Genomic DNA, 18570 nt, shown 5'->3' with positions numbered 1-18570 from the left:
AGTCTGGGAGTTAGACTGGAAGCCGGAATTAATTCACCCTTGACTAGACTGGATGTTACCAAGTGCCTACTATAAAGCACAGGGTTACAAGTATATATGACCTCTAGGAAGCTACTGTGACAAAGAGGAAGTAAAAATCGTAAGCCTCAAATCTGTAATTTCCAGGATTTCTTCATGTACCAAACTCCCAAGAATGGATACAACGGGTCAGTCTCTAAAGGTGTCGCAGTTTATTTCAATGAAGCAGCGCAGTATTCACGGGACCCTAAGCTCAGCTATCTGAAATTCTTTGGCGTGTAAAGTTCAGTTAGAACTCTCATGAAAACAAGCTCTCTGGCAGTCGCCTGTACTTTGGCTGTTGGCCCCAAATAGAAATGAAAAGAAGAAAGGTGAACCAGATTTTTCTGTACTTCAACATTCAGACAAAGGAACACAGGTCTGGATTACTTTTTATTGTAGCCAAGCCAGCTGAATTTATCCTTCGTTATCAAGGTGGGCTTGATACTAAAGTGCTTTCTGTGAGGTGCTGAGGACCCAAAACTTCCATTGACTTCAGTGGGAGTTGAGTGCTCTGTACTTTGCAGAATCAAGAACACATGCCATTAATGTGTCAGCACATGAGTTCTTTGAATTACATGATATTGTATCCTGTGTAATCAAAACATGGAAAGGTTTGTTTTTCCAGAGAGAGGTGGCTCAGTTATGCAACCATCCAATGAAGCAACGTGCAAGAAAATGTGCAAAGCAAAATGAGAAATACATCTTTTCTACAAAGAAAAGATGATTCCAATTTTTTTTTAAAAAAACTAATAGCTAATGCATCTAAAAACAAAAAGTATCAGATACCAAAGATGCTTTCATTTCAAAGCATAAGCGCAATAACTAAAACAAATTAAACAAAAGAAAAAAAAACCCTGTTACCATACCAAAAATAGATCAAGGCCCTCTAGAAAGGTAAAATAAGCCATTTCTCACATGTTATCAAAGAACAATATGGTAATTAATTCAGAATAGAATTAAAATGAAAACTAACAGCAAGTGCAGTTGAATACGATTTCGCTAGGGATGAGTTTTCACAGCACAAAAGCTACAGGACCTTCTCTGGTAAAGATTTTCAGGATAGTAACATATTGTTGTACAACTTTACACGACATTAAGGACCAGATCCTGATTCTGCTGTGACACAGTTCCTTCAGTTAGGCAAGGCAGGTTTGGACACGCTGGGCCAGATTTGCTGAACTAACTGTTAGACACCTAGATACCTTTAAAAATTTGGTCCATAATTCTTAACTACTGCTAAAAGTGCTAATGAAACACAGTGAAGGTACCCACTGAATTTAGAATTACAGACTCAGTCATGTGCATCAGTGTATTTAAGGTAAGTTCATTTTGCAAAAAACATTATGAAAAAGTAAAAGCCATTTGAACCCTGCTAGTGTATTTGTCTTAATGTTTGTGAAATATTTTGAAAACAGTCTCCTGCCTAGTAATGGATAAGTAGCCAACAAAATGTAATTGTCAGCAATATAGTATATTTTAAAATGTAACCCTAGAGCTCCCTCTCTCAAGGCTTGAGTTCAGTGTTCAGCATTTCTGCAACTCCACAAAGACCTGAGCAAGGTAGAATGGATCAGAGAAGACTGAGGGCAGCACAGTTTAGCACTGCTGCAGAAATGTGCAGAACGTGCTCCCTCAGCACCTACTACTTATATGCAGCACTGAGCCCTGGTCTACATGGGGGGGGGAAAGGCGGGTTTTGGGGCGAGGAGAGAAGAGAATCTAAGTTACGCAACTTCAGCTACGTGAATAACGTAGCTGAAGTCGACGCACTTAGATCGACTTACCGTGGTGTCTCCACCACAGTGAGTCGACTGCTGCCGCTCCTCCGTTGACTCTGCCTGCGCCTCTCGCAGCACTGGAGTACAGGAGCCAATGGGAGAGCGCTCGGAGACGGATTGCTGCCCGCTGATCCAGCAGGTAGTGAAGACATACCCATAGAGGGTGGCTTGCAACAGCCACAAGCCAGACGTGATCAGGAGAGTTTTATGACAACATTTACCCAGGCTTCAGCATGGAAGGTAAAACCTTCCTTTTAACCTTGGGTAAAACCTTTCTTTATCCCCTTCCCACTAGTGTAATCTCAAAGGACAAGGGAGAACTGGGGCCTAAATTAAAATACAAGAAACAACCAGAGCCAGGATATTTTGGGGGACCCCTTAAAATAGCTGAAAGGATTTCCAACTTCAAAAAGCTGGCTTAAGAGTGCGGAAGTGAACTCTGATCTCGTCTAAGCTCCTCTATACCGAATTTCAGCCCAAAGTAAGATTTTATGGCTAAAATAACTTCTAGGCTCTGGCCAGATATTCCACAGACTTCACCTCACATTTCTAGCCAAAGTCAAAGCTCTATCCCAACCAAACTCTAGACTGTCCTCTAACAGGCCCGTCACCTGATGCCTCTGCTTCTCCCAGGTGTCCCTCTTAAACAACCCATTCTGATTCCTTGTACTCATCTTCACACCTTCTTTCACACTGCTATTTATGCCTGACCTTCCGTGTCCCAATTTGCATTGCAAGCAGCCAACTTTCTTTACTCAAATCTTGCCTAAAATCACATACACACACTTTTTTCTGCAATGATAATCTCCCTAAGGAAAGAAGGCTTTGGTTATTAGAAGAATCAGTAGAAGAATCTTCTAGATACCATAGTTGCTCTTTGGAAATCAAACCATCAGTTCATCATCCAGTGTACGTCACATTATGACTCTGAGCGGATTTTCTTTACTAAATTACAAGGCAAGTCAGTCTCTTGGAACATGGACCAGATGTTCCAGTCTGCTGTGTGTACAACAAACTTCATCAATGATTTGTAACTAGAACACTAATAGAGCCTTACAGCTATGCTATAATAAAACAAGTCCTGGTCCATGTATCAAATCCAGGTCCACATTTCAACTCCATGTCAGATTATGACCCTTGCTAGAACAATCAGTAAAACATACATTCAGTCAGTAACCTTATGATTTAGAGTTACTAACAATCCACGTATCAGATCATTTCTGGAACAGTTATCCCGATAACAGATTACAAAAAGGGAGACTTACCATAAATTGTTTGAATGGGGACTTTCGGAATCACAGTTAAGTGATTTACAACCCAGGTAATTTTTCTTAAGGCAGGATCCCCCAGGGTATAAGAAAAGGCTCCTTAGAAAATCTCCATTTCAAAATCCTACATATTCTTTGTTTTCTTGTTTCAGAAGGAGAAACCAACATTTTAATGGTTGATCATACTAGTCTAAACCACAACATATAATTCTATACAAACTAACCGGAACTCTTTTTATACAAAGAAAGCTCATTCAAGATCTGCCTAATATCCTGGTGTTCCCAATTAATGAATTATGTCACCTTACCTTTAGATAGAAAGCCCAGCATAAGCACATCTGCATCTGCCTCCAACTCCAGATTGAACACATCATTTCCATGGCTCAACAAGCCTTCAAGATTCTCCTCCTTCCCATACTGAAAATGTATTATCTCAAATCTGCTAAGAAACAAATAAATAAAATCATCAGTTCCTCCTTTCCCCACCGCCAGCAAAAACGGCGATGTTGTGAGGACACTGGACCTAATGGGAAGCAAAAGAAAAAGGTCTGTGAAACGCATGCAATATGAAACGCAGGTCTTTCGCTATTTAACCATAGCAACTGCAACAATTCCATGACAGTCTGGAAGGGATTTTCTTACTCTGCAGAGGATGCTAAATGAGACTTCTAAAATGGTATCCTCCATTAAGATAATTATGGGGGGAAAAAAAACATTCAACTATACATGAAAGCTACAGCTATATTAAGACTTCAGCTGGCAGCACAATTTGCTACAGAGCAGAAGACATGGATTCAGTATCAAATACAGGATTTCTGTCTTCCCACAAAGCCAGAGGTGACACAAAGGGAATGACAACTTCTGCAGAAGGCAAACAGAACTCATTCTGTGATCCTTCTCTGAGATTGCCCATCCTGTGGCATGAACAAGGACAGTGAACAGAGGCAGGGGATTAAAAGTGGAAACAACTGCATCTTCAAATGACAGGTTGTCCTTACTAGACTGGCATGAGTTTGGGATGGGTGTTCTGTTTTTCTTAATTTATACTAACCATGAAGGAAGTCTCAGAAAGTGACTGGTCAACATGATTATATAAATCCTCAAAAGGAGGCATGTGGCACATCTTTTTAATAACAATTCACAAAAGTCTACCAGGAGAAATCAAAATCCACAAGGGCAGCAGACTGAGCAGAATAAAGAGGGATTCAATATCCTGAACTCCAAGGTTGACAATGTCCAGAGGGCAAGTACAGAGGATGGGAAGCAAGAGCCTACGCTCAAATGCCAAAATACTCCCTGCCTCAAATCAGACAAAAACAGTCAGCTTTCGATACGTGCACTTTGCACAGGCAGAGGAAGCAAAAGAGGAAAGAAAAGGAGAACAGTACTGAGCATAAACATAATTTTTTACTTATAAATGTAGGATGAACTGTTAGCAGATCTCATCTGCAATCAAACAGTGGATCATTTCAGAAAACTACTTCAATGAAATTTAATTAACCCTTTAATACTTGGTGGTAAACTGTGGAAAAAATAGATATCTAAAATTTAAAAAAAGAATATAAGTGAAAGATTAAATATATAGGAGGGTTTCCTTTATGGGTGCAATTTGTACTTACATATTTGAAACTCTAAGTGAATCGCAGAAACAAATCTGACTATGACTGTTGCTCCTCTCATTACCTGATGGGGAGTGCAAATAAGCTGGAGGCACAAGCAATTAATTTTGCAGGCGTAAATTGCATCCACTAACAGACTGAAAAAAGTTAATTAAAAATACACTCATTTTTCTGGAAGAAATTCTATTTAGACATAAAAATCAGAAAACAAACTACGCAGGGATCTTTCATTTCCCCTCAGCTTTATTACTAACTGCATTTGTAAGATAAAGGGATTTTTGTTCCATCTGAGCTTTGCTGCTCCTGCTGCTGATTTCCCACCTGAAATCATAATAGTCTGTTTGTGATGTCTTGGTTGGTTGTGTGAAGAGGAGCACAGTAGGTCATCACTGACTGACGAGGAGAACTTCAAGTGGGAATATGCAGGATCAGAAAGACTCCTATAGAAACAAAGATCTCAAAAGCCTCAGCTCAAACGGCCTGTAGTTTTAACTCTATTTAGTCCATGATGGTAAACTTGATCTCTCATTTGTCTGCGTCTCTCTCAACCATTCTTTGCCTTTTTCTTTGCCTCAGCTTCCATAGGAAATACGCTCTGTGCTGAAAGACCACTATCCTGTCCTTCAAATCCCTCCTCGAGGCCCACTTCTGCCATAATGGCTACACAAACTAAGTCAATTCACAACAGCATGAGAGTGGAGCAGTTTGGGATAGCCAATATTTACACAGGTTTTACAGTGTTATATTCTGATTTTTAGAGTTTTATTCTTCTCCTCTACCATTTGAATCTTTCTGGTATTCTTCGATTGTAAACTCTTCTGAGCATATGCCTTACATATATGTTCAGAGTTTATAGCACATTGTGTGCACTACCATGCTACAAACAGCAGTAGTTATGTACAAATAAATCCTAGCCAGCCGCAAACAATGCTTTTTGAAAAGGTAACAGTGGGTAATAATTTAACTAATATTATGTAATTCTTTTAACATTTTACAGCAACAACAAGCTGGGACTGTATGCCCGGGATGGATCACTTGATAATTCCCTTGTTCTGTTTGTTCTCTCTAAAAAACATCTGGCATCGGCTACTGTCAGAAGATAGGATACTGGGCCAGATGGAGCATTGGTCTGACCTAGTATGGCCATTCTTATGTAAACATATGTCAAGGTTCCTCCCCCATGCTGAACTCTAGGGTACAGATGTGGGGACCTGCATGAAAAACCTCCTAAGCTTATCTTTACCAGCTTAGGTCAAAACTTCCCCAAGGTACAAAATATTCCACCCTTTGTCCTTGGATTGGCCGCTACCACCACCAAATTAATACTGGTTACTGGGGAAGAGCTGTTTCGATGCGTCTTTCCCCCCAAAATACTTCCCAAAACCTTGCACCCCACTTCCTGGACAAGGTTTGGTAAAAAGCCTCATCAATTTGCCTAGGTGACTACAGACCCAGACCCTTGGATCTTAAGAACAATGAACAATCCTCCCAACACTTGCACCCCCCCTTTCCTGGGAAATGTTGGATAAAAAGCCTCACCAATCTGCATAGGTGACCACAGACCCAAACCCTTGGATCTGAGAACAATGAAAAAGCATTCAGTTTTCTTACAAGAAAACTTTTAATAAAAATAGAAGTAAATAGAAATAAAGAATTCCCCCCTGTAAAATCAGGATGGTAGATATCTTACAGGGTAATTAGATTAAAAAACATAGAGAACCCCTCTAGGCAAAACCTTAAGTTACAAAAAAGATACACAGACAGAAATAGTTATTCTATTCAGCACAATTCTTTTCTCAGCCATTTAAAGAAATCATAATCTAACACATACCTAGCTAGATTACTTACTAAAAGTTCTAAGACTCCATTCCTGGTCTATCCCCGGCAGAAAACCAGCATAAGACAGACACACAGACCCTTTGTTTCTCTCCCTCCTCCCAGCTTTTGAAGTATCTTGTCTCCTCATTGGTCATTTTGGTCAGGTGCCAGCAAGGCTACCTTTAGCTTCTTAACCCTTTACAGTGAGAGGACCTTTCCCCTGGCCAGGAGGGATTTCAAAGGGGTTTACCCTTCCCTTTATATTTATGACACGCCCCCCAAATCTCAGCTAGGGTGAAACACTGGCTGGGATTTCTTCCTGGAGCTCGAGGAAAAACAGAGTTAATAAGACACATGCATCTCTAAATATACTACCAAGTACATAAAGACTAACAATATTTTCTACATCTCAAGGACGATTTTAACCAGTTGATTCTGGGAAACTTTCACGGGAGAGTGCATCAGCCACTTTGTTAGAAGCTCCTGAGATGTGTTGGATGTCGAAATCAAAATCTTGGAGAGATAAACTCCACCGAAGAAGTTTTTTGTTAGTTTCTTTGACGGTGTGAAGCCACTTCAGTGCAGCATGGTCGGTTTGCAGGTGGAAACGCCGTCCCCAAACATATGGGCGTAGCTTTTCCAGAGTGTAGACAATGGCGTAACATTCTTTTTCAGTGACTGACCAGTTGCTTTCCCTCTCAGACAGTTTTTTGCTGAGAAACACTACAGGGTGGAATTCTTGATCAGGTCCTTTCTGCATTAAAACTGCTCCCACACCACGCTCGGACGCATCTGTGGTTACTAGGAACGGTTTGTCAAAGTCTGGGGCCCTTAGTACAGGGTCAGACATGAGTGTCACTTTAAGCTTGTTAAAGGCCTTCTGACACTTTTCGGTCCACTGAACAGCATTTGACTGTTTCTTTTTGGTTAGGTCTGTCAGTGGGGCGGCGATTTGGCTGTAGTGCGGTACAAATCGTCTGTAATAACCGGCCAAGCCTAAGAAGGATTGAACCTGTTTCTTTGACTTTGGGACAGGCCACTTTTGGATAGCATCCACTTTGGCCTGTAGGGGGCTGATAGTTCCTTGACCCACCTGGTGTCCAAGGTAAGTCACTCTGTTTAGGCCTATTTGACACTTCTTAGCCTTAACAGTTAGTCCTGCCTCCCTTATGCGCTCAAGGACTTTTTGTAAATGTTCCAGGTGGTCTGCCCAGGAATCCGAAAATATGGTCACATCGTCAAGGTAGGCGACTGCATATTCTCCTAATCCCGCTAGGAGACCATCTACAAGTCTTTGGAAAGTGGCGGGTGCATTTCGCAGCCCGAAAGGGAGTACATTAAATTCATACAGCCAGAGATGTGTGGTGAAGGCTGACCTTTCCTTGGCAGATTCATCTAGCGGTACCTGCCAGTACCCCTTGGTTAAGTCCAAGGTAGAGATGAACTGGGCCCGTCCCAGTTTCTCTAATAGTTCATCTGTGCGTGGCATTGGATAGTTGTCTGGGCGAGTTACAGCATTTAGCTTACGGTACTCCACGCAAAAACGTATTTCCCCATCTGGTTTGGGAACTAGAACCACTGGAGATGCCCATGCACTTTCAGAGGGGCGGATTACACCCATCTGTAACATATCCTGGATCTCCCGTTCTATAGCAGTTTTAGCTTGAGGAGACACCCGGTAAGGTTGGACTCTAATTGGGTGAGCATTACCTGTGTCAATGGAGTGGTATGCCCGTTCAGTCAGTCCTGGGGTGGCTGAGAACGTTGGCGCGTAGCTAGTGCACAGCTCCTTGATCTGCTGTCGCTGCATACGCCCAAGGGTCATGGAGAGGTTCACCTCTTCCACACCACCAGTACATTTCCCTTCGTAGTAGACACCTTCAGGCCACTCAGCGTCGTCTCCTCCCTGGGCTGTAAACTGACAAACCTTTAATTCTCTGGAATAAAAGGGCTTTAGAGAATTAATATGGTACACCTTAGGCTTTCGGCCGGAGGTGGGGAATGCTATGAGATAATTAACAGCTAGCTCCCAGGCGCTCCTGGACCGTGAATGGCCCTTCCCACGATGCTTCCATTTTATGGGCCTGGAGCGCCTTTAAGACCATGACCTGGTCTCCTGCTTTGAAGGAACGCTCTCTGGCATGTTTATCATACCAGGCTTTTTGCTCTTTTTGAGCATCCTGTAAGTTTTCTCTAGCAAGGGCTAAAGAGGTTCGGAGGGTGTTTTGTAGGTTGGTTACAAAGTCCAGAATGTTAGTTCCTGGAGAAGGTGTAAATCCCTCCCATTGCTGCTTCACCAATTGCAATGGCCCCTTAACCTCACAGCCATATACAAGTTCAAATGGGGAAAACCCTAAACTGGGATGTGGTACAGCTCTGTAGGCAAAGAGCAACTGCTGCAACACTAGGTCCCAATCATTGGAGTGCTCATTTACGAATTTACGTATCATGGCCCCCAAAGTTCCATTAAACTTCTCCACCATGCCATTTGTTTGATGGTGGTAAGGAGTGGCAACCAAGTGATTTACCCCATGAGCTTCCCAAAGGTTTTCCATAGTTCCTGCCAGGAAATTAGTCCCTGCATCTGTGAGGATGTCGGAGGGCCAACTTACCCTGGCAAAAATGTCTGCTAGTGCCTGGCACACACTTTTAGCCCTGGTGTTGCTTAGAGCTACTGCTTCCGGCCATCGGGTGGCAAAATCCATGAAAGTCAGTATGTACTGCTTTCCTCTGGCTGTCTTTTTCGGAAAAGGACCCAGAATATCCACAGCTACTCGCTGAAATGGAACTTCAATGATTGGGAGTGGCTGGAGAGGGGCTTTGACCTGGTCTTGGGGTTTTCCCACTCTTTGGCACACCTCACAAGACTGGACATAGGTAGAAACATCCTTGCCCATTCCCTCCCAGTGGAATGATCCCCCCAAACGGTCTTTGGTCCTGTTCACCCCAGCATGGCCACTAGGGTGATCATGGGCTAAGCTCAAGAGCTTGGCCCGGTATTTAGTTGGAACTACCAACTGTCTCTGAGGATGCCAGTCTTCCTGGTGTCCCCCAGAAAGAGTTTCCTTGTATAAAAGTCCTCTTTCTACAACAAACCTGGATCGATTAGAAGAGGTGAGAGGCGGTGGGTTGCTCCGTGCCGCCGCCCAAGCTCTCTGGAGGCTTTCATCTGCTTCCTGTTCGGTCTGGAACTGTTCCCTTGATGTTGGAGACATCAGTTCCTCATGGGATTGTGGACCTAGGCTTGCTCCCTCTGGAAGCGATATAGGGGATGGAGCTGTTTCTGTTGACTGTGAACTGCTCTCCGCTGGTGCACTATGTTGGGATTCAGGCTCCGGCTGAGCCTCTTGTGTAGGGTTATCGGCTGCTGCCAGTTCAGGGTCGGTGGGGCCCTCTGGTGTTGAGGTTGCAAGTATTGGATTCAGTGCTGACACTTGGTCTGGTGTTGGTTGTTCGGCTGGTTCTGGTTCTGGGACTGGTTCCGTCTGGGTCTCTGGGACTGGATCCACTACTGCTGTTGCATACATTGGCCTGGGGTCCGGGTCCATCACCTCTGACCGGGTCCTGATAGAAGTTTCCAGAACAGAGCTAGGCCTCACGGCTTGTTTAGCCTGGCTGCGGGTGACCGTTCCCACCCTCTTGGCCTGCTTCACATGATTGGCCAAGTCTTCCCCCAACAGCATGGAGATGGGATCATCATCATAGACTGCAAAAGTCCACATTCCTGACCAGCCCTTGTACTGGACAGGCAACTTGGCTGTAGGCAAACTGAACGAGTTGGACTTGAAGGGTTGAATTGTCACTTGGATCTCTGGGTTGATTAAATTGGGGTCCACTAAGGAAGCATGGATAGCTGACACTTGTGCTCCAGTGTCCCTCCACGCGGTGACCTTCTTCCCGCCCACACTCACAGTTTCCCTCCGCTCCAAGGGTATCTGGGAGGTATCTGGGCCTGCGGACCTCTGGTGTGATTCCGGTGCAATGCACTGTAATCTGTTGGGGTTCTTGGGGCAGTTGGCCTTTACATGCCCCAGCTCGTTACATTTAAAACATCGTCCAGCTGACGGGTCACTGGGGCGAGGTGGGTTGCTGGAGAATGGGGTGGTGGGACGATAAGGGGTCTGGAGGGTTCTTTGGGAGGTAGGTGGGGCCTTGGGCAGCCCCCGGTAATAGGGTGTGGTCTGGGGTGGTTCCTTCTGGTCTCTGCTCCAACTGCGACCAGTTTTCTTCTTCTCTGCCACCTCCACCCATCTGGCTCCAATCTCTCCTGCCTCGATTACAGTTTTGGGTTTCCCATCTAGGATGTATCTTTCTATTTCCTCAGGAACACTCTCTAAGAATTGTTCCATTTGCATTAGGAAGGGCAAATTTACTGGAGATTCAACACTTGCTCCTGATATCCAGGCATCCCAATGTTTCACAATGTGGTAGGCATGTTGGGTAAATGACATGTCTGGTTTCCACCTTAGGGCTCTGAACCTCCGACGAGACTGCTCGGGTGTTATCCCCATTCTGACTCTCGCCTTGTATTTAAACAGTTCATACTTGTTCATGTGTTCTTTAGGCATTTCAGCTGCCACCTCAGCTAAGGGTCCACTGAGCTGCGGCCTCAGCTCTACCATGTATTGGTCAGTAGAGATGTTGTACCCAAGGCAGGCCCTTTCGAAGTTTTCTAGGAAGGCCTCAGTATCATCGCCTGCCTTGTAGGTGGGGAACTTTCTGGGATGGGAAGTGGTACTTGGAGAAGGATTGCTAGGGTTGGTTGGGATATTCTGCTGAGCCTTTATCTTCTCCATCTCCTCCACATACTTCCTCTCTTTTTCCTTCTCCTCCAGTTCTTTGTCCCTTGCTTCCATAGCTCTCCTGTGAGCAGCCGCTTGGTGTTGTTCTGCTTCTCTCGCTGCCTCCCTTTCTTGTTCCTTCTTCAGCCGCATGAGTTCTATCTGTCTTTCATGTTCCCTTTGTCTTTCCGCAGCCTGAAATCTGGCTAATTCCAGCTTGTGTCGAGCCGTGGATTTTGTCATTCTAACCTCTCTGTTTTAACTAACTTTACACCCAAGGTTTAGAAATAAACAAAACTTGGCTGTAAAATTTTGCTGTGCTGGAATAGAATACCTATTCTCTGATAGTGATTGTCAGCCTACAGAAAAAGACAATTCCCTTGTCTCTGCTCTGGGCCCAAATCAAAGCAAAAAACCTCCAACTACTTGGAAACCTGCTTACCAGCAGCCCAAAGGAAAAAAAATTCCTTTTTAAACTTGTGCTCCTTGCAAAACAAAAAAATCAAAATCCTAAAAAAAAAAAAACCCTTGCCACTTTTGTCTCCAGGCAAATGGGTAGAACACCCCCCTCCCTATTTACTTTTAGGGAAAAAAAAAAAAACCTCTGGGTTGGAAGACTGTGAATTTCCCTGCAGGAGTTAAGTACCCTGCCTACAGGCAAAGAAAACCTGCAATTCACAAAGATAAACCCCTTTTGTCTCAGCTCTGGCTCCAAAGCAGAGAGAAAACGAGCTGCTTTTCCAGCAGCTCCAAAGGAAAAAAAATTCCTTTTTAAAATCTGTATTTCTAGTTAAAAAAATCTCAAAATTGATCTCAAAATGATTTCAGGTTAATCCCACCACTGTGCCACCATGTCAAGGTTCCTCCCCCACGCTGAACTCTAGGGTACAGATGTGGGCACCTGCATGAAAAACCTCCTAAGCTTATCTTTACCAGCTTAGGTCAAAACTTCCCCAAGGTACAAAATATTCCACCTTTTGTCCTTGGACTGGCCGCTACCACCACCAAACTAATACTGGTTACTGGGGAAGAGCTGTTTCGACGCGTCTTTCCCCCCAAAATACTTCCCAAAACCTTGCACCCCACTTCCTGGACAAGGTTTGGTAAAAAACCTCACCAATTTGCCTAGGTGACTACAGACCCAGACCCTTGGATCTTAAGAACAATGAACAATCCTCCCAACACTTGCACCCCCCCTTTCCTGGGAAATGTTGGATAAAAAGCCTCACCAATCTGCATAGGTGACCACAGACCCAAACCCTTGGATCTGAGAACAATGAAAAAGCATTCAGTTTTCTTACAAGAAGACTTTTAATAACAATAGAAGTAAATAGTAATAAAGAAATCCCCCCTGTAAAATCAGGATGGTAGATACCTTACAGAGTAATTAGATTCAAAACATAGAGAACCCTTCTAGGCAAAACCTTAAGTTACAAAAAAGATACACAGACAGAAATAGTTATTCTATTCAGCACAATTCTTTTCTCAGCCATTTAAAGAAATCATAATCTAACAAGTACCTAGCTAGATTACTTACTAAAAGTTCTAAGACTCCATTCCTGGTCTATCCCCGGCAAAGACAGAATATAGATAGACAGACAGACCCTTTGTTTCTCTCCCTCCTCCCAGCTTTTGAAGTATCTTGTCTCCTCATTGGTCATTTTGGTCAGGTGCCAGCGAGGTTACCTTTAGCTTCTTAACCCTTTACAGGTGAGAGGACCTTTCCCCTGGCCAGGAGGGATTTCAAAGGGGTTTACCCTTCCCTTTATATTTATGACAACATACATTTCCTCTTCTCTTGCCTCCAGATGGGCCAATTATGAAACCAAGAAATAGAAGAAACTGGTATAAATGTATAGTTCAGGCTCCCAGGCAGTAATTTACCATGTTTGGGATCTCTCTAGTTTTACTATACTGTATATAAATAAGAACATTAACTTCTCATCCCTTGCATTGGGCTATTGAGAGGACACCACAGTCTGCCCCAGAACACTTCTCTCAAAGGCTGCACTATAGGAAGCAAAAATATCCAATCTAACAGCGTAAGAAAATTAGACAAGACCAAGACAGATTGTTGTTTTGCAATCTCTAGAGAAGAGACCTTCATAGCAATGTCTCTATTGAAACAGATTAAGCTCTTCAGAAGAGGAAATCCAGCTAGGAAACAGGTTTTCATCCATTTAGAACACTCATCCATTTAGAGAAGTAGATTTTGAAACAAGAAAGCCTTTCTTTGGGTCTGGCAACACAGGGCCATCCCTAGCTATTCTGGGGCCCTACGCAGCGCCCCCTCCCCCGTGGGGGCGGGGTGTGGGGCCCCAGGCCTCCATGGGGGGGAGGCTGGCCCCAGGCCGCCGCAGGGGGTGGGCTGGCTTGGAGGACGGGGGGAAACCGGCAGTGCGGCTGGGGCTGGGTCGCTGCACTTCCTGCCGCCAGTACGTGCAGGCCCGCCCCTGCTTCAGTCCTCAGGGGAGTGGGGGCTTGGCTGGGGTGGAGCAGGGGCCCTGGGGAAGAGCCGGAGCAGAGGCTGTAGCAGCACGCAGCTGCGCAGGGCGCCAGGAAATTTGGTGCCCCAAATTTCTTGGTGCCCTGCGCAGCTGCGAACTTTGTGCATGGGTAAGGATGGCCCTGTTGCAACACCACAAAAAAAAGTGACCCAATGTTCTCACAGAATGACAAGACTGGCCAGTGAGCATTTAGTTATCCTTCATTCATCTAAGGATTGGCACATGCATTAGGATCTTTACCATCAAGCTTTGATAGAAAGCCTGGGAAGGAAAAATTCTTTATTAAGAGGGAAGAAGGATATCACCGGAAGCTGTACGTTATCTTGATGGATGAAGGCAACTCCAATCCAATGTGAATGCATGAATAACTACCTTAAGTCTATAATACCTATGTTCAGATAGATAAATTAACTCACAAATCTTTGAGGGGAAAACACCCCAATTCCCTCCCAGAGAACCACTCACACATATGAAAATTCCGGAAGTGTCAGTAATTTCAAGAAATATCTGGTCAACTTCCCATAAACGATATATTTTTTAAAACTGACCGTCTAACAATAAGTAAGCAGAGGTGAGAGAGGGTGTCAGGAGGAAGAGATTAAGGGATTTTCTACACTTACCGGGGGATTGATGTGCAGCGATTGATGAATCGGCGGTCGATTTAGCTAAATCGACCGCAGATCGCTCTCCCGTTGACTCCTGTACTCCACCAGATCAAGAAGAGTAAGGGGAGTCGACAGGAGAGCTACGTCAACTTGAGTTACACTATTCATGCAACACAATTTGCGTAACTTAGATCGACTTTTCCGTGTAGTGTAGACAAGGCCTAACAGATAAGACAGCAAAACTTGCTAAAATGCTGTCACCTAGTTAGAGACTTTTAGGATCTAGAACTCTAGAAATATTTACACATCACCAAGAGAAACAATACACCATGAGATTTTGGGAATGAGTTCAACTTTTTTAAAGAAAGGAGTAAATCTGTTTGATTGAGGAAAAACTACAATCAGTCACATGTTGGAAACTACATCTCAAAAGGAAATAAACACATTACTAGTAACCACACTGAGGCTCTTAGCATACATATTAATAAGTAAAACATGATGGAAGCAAAAAAATACAGCAGAAAGATAGAGTCTGGAAAGCCTCCAAGTTTAATTGAATAGTCAGATCATGTGGCATGTATTTTCTGTGGAAGCGACTGAGTTGAGCAATTCTGTTCACCATAAATTGAAACAATGAACCTCTGGCCCTGCACATCATGTGCAAAACCTCTTACTATTGCCCAGTATAATTTTAAATTAAAAATCTGCACAACACAGCCAGATAGCTACAGGTAGTAGAAGAAATGTCTTTATAATCCAACATTTTAAAATATACTATATGCATATTCCAAAAACCATTGACATTTTCGGGCAAAGGATTAATCAAACTGATGTAAGACTGAAAATTTATCATTTCTTTCTCACGTTTCCTGTTTACGGTTTCTCAGCACACAGAAAATACATGGTGTTCTTCTGCCAGAATTCTAAGGTAGAATTTATTCCATCATGTCAAGGTTCCTTCCCCACTCTGAACGCTAGGGTACAGATGTGGGGACCTGCATGAAAACCTCCTAAGCTTACTTTTACCAGCTTAGGTTAAAACTTCCCCAAGGTAAAAACTATTTTACCTTTTGCCCTTGGACTTTCACTGCCACCACCAAACACTTAACACTGGTTACTGAGAAAGAGTTCATTTGGAAACGTCTTTTCCCCCAGAATCCTCCCAAATCTTACCCCCTTTTTTTCTGGGGAAGGTTTGATAAAAATCCTCACCAATTTGCATAGGTGACCAGAGGCCCAAATCCTTGGATCTTAATAACAATGAAAAAGCATTCAGTTTCTTAAAAGAAGAATTTTAATAGAAGAAAAAGTAAAAAGAATCACCTCTGTAAAATCAGGATGGTAAATACCTTACAGGGCAATTAGATTCAAAACATGGAGAATCCCTCTAGGCAAAACCTTAAGTTAACAAAAGACACAAAAACAGGAATATCCATTCCCTCCAGCACAGCTTATTTTCTCAGCCATTTAAAGAAAACAGAATCTAACACATATCTCGCTAGATTACTTACTAAGTTCTAAGACTCCATTCCTGTTCTGTCCCCGGCCAAAGCATCACACAGACAGACACAGCCCCTTTGTTTCTCCCCTCCTCTAGCTTTGAAAGTATCTTGCCTCCTCATTGGTCATTGTGCCAGCGAGGTTATCCTAGCTTCTTAACCCTTTACAGGTGAAAGGGTTTTTCCTCTGGCTAGGAGAGATTTTAAAGGTGTTTACCCTTCCCTTTATATTTATGACACATCATAAAACTTTTCCATTGAGGTCTATGAATAGCACAAGCATTTGAATCCAAGATTTAATGCTACACGAGCTCTGATGAAAGCAGTGATGTTATGGGCAATATGAAGACAATATTTTGGTTCCACTCTCAGATACCCACCTCTTCAGTGAAAATCCTAAAATTGGGAGAAAAATTCCCCAAGATCTCTTAATACATAATAAAGAAGGAAAATCATGAGGTAACATTTTTTTCCTTTATGGCTCCAGGCTCATGATTTCCTTGTCCTTGGGCTGAACAGAAGGCAAGTTCTTATTTGTCCATCACCATATGACTAATTCCTCCCCTCTCTGGAAAACCTCTTCTCCTCTCCCACCCCCAAAAAAGAGTTTCCAAAGCTGTAACATTGTACATAGTACTCAGGACAAACAATATGAAGTTTTACTTAAGAATTACATTTTCCTGAAATATCCTTCCACGGAACTCACCATTACTGAACTTCCACTTTTCCTACAAGGGTGAGTAGGAATAGGAAGCCTGCTACTGAAAAAAAGAAGATGATCAGGTAACAAAGGTTTCCTTTATATATTACATCTAAGCTTGCTGTTTCTACAAAAGCAAAGTCCCCATGAATGGAACTTTAACCTGTGAGAATCAGAATACTGGTATCTATGAAAAGGTGATCCCTATCGCTCAAAGCATCTTTCTGCTGTAGATGGCATGTGTCATGGCTTGGACATCCAGGTTATTTTTTTGAGAAAGTATGAACTGATAATCAGTGTCTGCCCTGCAGATCTCCTCCTGAGAGGCAAAGGAGCATTAACGCTATCCACAATGCATTTCCTTTGAAGTCAGTAGCAGCACTGGATCTGCTCCTGGTGGCAGTGCTGGATCGGCTCCTGGCAGTACTGTTTTCTTCCTCTGCTGATACTCTGTCATAGGACTTGATCTGCCCATGGCTATTCTAACATAGAGCGGACCAGCAGCCAGTAAGTAGTGAAGCTAGACCAGAGGTGGGCAAACTACAGCCTGTGGGCCACATCTGGCTTGCGGGACCATCCTGCCCAGCCCCTGAGCTTCCGGCCGGGGAGGCTAGCAGCCGTCCTCCCCCCCACATAGTGACGCTGCTGCGCCGCATCACCAGCGCTCTGGCCCGCTGCTCCTCCTGGGCAGCACGGGCAGCGTGGCTGGCACCAGTGGGGCTGCAAGCTCCTGCTGCTCTGAGCAGCATGGTAAGGGAGTGGGGAGCAGGGGGGTTGGATAAGGGGCAGGGGATTATGGGGGGCAGTCAGGGGAGAGGGAGCGGGGGGGTTGGATAGGGAGTGAGGTCTCAGAGGGGCAATTAGGGGTGGGGGTTCCAGGAGGGAATGGTCAGGGGACAAGGAGCAGGGGGATTGGATGGGTTGGAAGTTCTGAGGGGGGGCAGTCAGGGGACGGGAAGTGGGAGGGGGCGGATAGGGGATGGGGGCCAGGTTGTTTGGGGAGGCACAGCCTTCCCTACAGTTTTGCAACCCTGATGTGGCCCTCGGGCCCAAAAGTTTGCCCACCCCTGAGCTAGACAGAACCCTCTCTCCCTCTTAGGCTTGTTCTGGTCAGGCGCGTCTACTGTGCTGAGAAGTAGTAAGGAGAAGAATACAGAGGTACCACATGGAGAACAAAGAGCCAAGGGAACTGATGATTTTGAGGCAAGAAGTACCTGTATAGATTGAAGACTCTAGATGGTCAGCATTGCTGAATTTAGAAACAAAAAGATAAATTCCTAAGAGACAGCTCTGAAAACTAGGGAGGAGTCTCAGTCCAGCTTTTTGCTGCTTTGGGAGCAGAGAAGTCTGTAGGAGGATATCCTCCAAGCTACTCCCAAAGGTCCCATATTGTCCCTTCCTCCAATTCAAGCTAAAAGGAGAGGGAACCCAGTAGGAAGACAAGTGGACAAGACTGTGCCAAGAATGGAAGAAAAACATAAATCACCATTATTCCCTTTAAATGGTTAAGGCACACACCCTCAGAAACTGAGCAGAGCACTAGATACAATGCCCTGTTATCTTTGCACAGGATACCTTTGCATCTGATTGGTCTTGTTCAGAAAAGGTACCAAAGCTGCCTATAGACGCTTGAAAGCACTACAGCCTCAGACTCTCTTATGCTTTTTAACTGAAGGAAAAGCACAGAAGATAAGAAATGTTGTACTTATTTGGAGGGGAGGGTTGCTTTAATTTTTCACATTTTTATGTGAGCCTTAAAAGTTATCTAAATTCCAACTGCTATAAAATCAACAGTGCAACAGAACAGCAGCAACATAGCAAAGATTTATCCAGCAGCTCATCCAGCAAGAGCAGATCACAGAGAAACTGTAAAGGCTTGGAGATTTGAGAGAGAGAGAGAGAGAGAGAGAGAGAGAGAGAAGAAGAAAAGCTATG

The 18570-nt window shown here is 44.0% G+C and overlaps 1 protein-coding gene across 6 annotated transcripts in view; it reads right to left on the bottom strand.

Annotated features, from left to right (window-relative positions):
* The window catches only part of HTR1F (5-hydroxytryptamine receptor 1F), a 226172-nt gene that overhangs the window by 121889 nt on the left and 85713 nt on the right, over positions 1–18570 (bottom strand). For 4 of the 6 annotated variants that reach the window (XR_012664342.1, XR_012664348.1, XR_012664346.1 and 1 more), the window contains exon 2: positions 3415–3545. The exons of 1 other annotated variant lie outside the window; for it this stretch is intronic. The gene's annotated coding sequence lies outside the window, so the exon portion shown is untranslated. Of the gene's footprint in view, positions 1–3414; positions 3549–18570 lie in introns of all 6 variants that reach the window. One more of the 6 variants, XR_012664343.1, reaches the window with a different exon arrangement.

The sequence above is a fragment of the Caretta caretta genome, chromosome 1 (genome assembly GCF_965140235.1).
Source record: "Caretta caretta isolate rCarCar2 chromosome 1, rCarCar1.hap1, whole genome shotgun sequence".
In the NCBI taxonomy this organism is placed as follows: Eukaryota; Metazoa; Chordata; order Testudines; family Cheloniidae; genus Caretta; species Caretta caretta.
This window is presented reverse-complemented; position numbering and strand designations above follow the sequence as displayed.